The 707-nt window shown below is 50.8% G+C and overlaps 1 protein-coding gene across 1 annotated transcript in view; it reads left to right on the top strand.

Moving 5' to 3' along the window:
• LOC119588312 (junctophilin-1-like) overlaps window positions 1-707 on the top strand; it is a gene marked incomplete in the record, with an annotated part of 23,032 nt that overhangs the window by 12,618 nt on the left and 9,707 nt on the right.

Genomic DNA, 707 nt, shown 5'->3' on the forward strand with positions numbered 1-707 from the left:
CTCTCGGTGAGGATTGGGGGAGGGGGGTTGGGGGAGGATTAGAGAGCGATTCGGGTAGGATTAGGATGAGGGGCTGAAGGGGGATTAGGGGCTCGGAGTGCAGAATGAGGACGTCGCTATCTCTCGGTGAGGATTGGGGGAGGATTAGGAAGGGTGACCATGGGGATGGGGGATTGGGATTGGAGGGATTAGGGAGGGGGACTATGGGGATAAGAGATTGGGGAAGGGATGGGGGGGTAGTGAGGCATAGGGAGAGGGGGGAGAGGCAGCCAAGATCGCCATGCAGGATGAGGGCATCGCTGTCTCTCGGTGAGGATTGGGGGGGGGGGATTGGGGGAGGATTAGGGAGAGGAATGTGAGGATGAGGGATTGGGGAGGGGGAGTGTGAGGATTAGGGATTAGGGGATGATTTTTGACCTCATGTCACTCATTCTTAGTCTCATGTGACTCATTCTCAACCTCACGTCACTCATTCTTAAACTCATGTCACTCAATTCCAACCTCACGTCACTTATTCTTAACCTTCTGCGACTCATTCTTAACCTCATGTCACTGTCATGATATGTTCCGAATGTCATATTTATTCCCTTGATTTTGACAATAATGATTTTCGTTTTCTTGCCGAGAATGTGCAGGGAGATTGTGCAGCTCCGAAGGTCGATTTCCTCATTTGCTTTCATGGGATTTTGAACTTTAATGGAAACTGG

This window comes from Penaeus monodon, chromosome 23 (assembly GCF_015228065.2).
Source record: "Penaeus monodon isolate SGIC_2016 chromosome 23, NSTDA_Pmon_1, whole genome shotgun sequence".
In the NCBI taxonomy this organism is placed as follows: Eukaryota; Metazoa; Arthropoda; class Malacostraca; order Decapoda; family Penaeidae; genus Penaeus; species Penaeus monodon.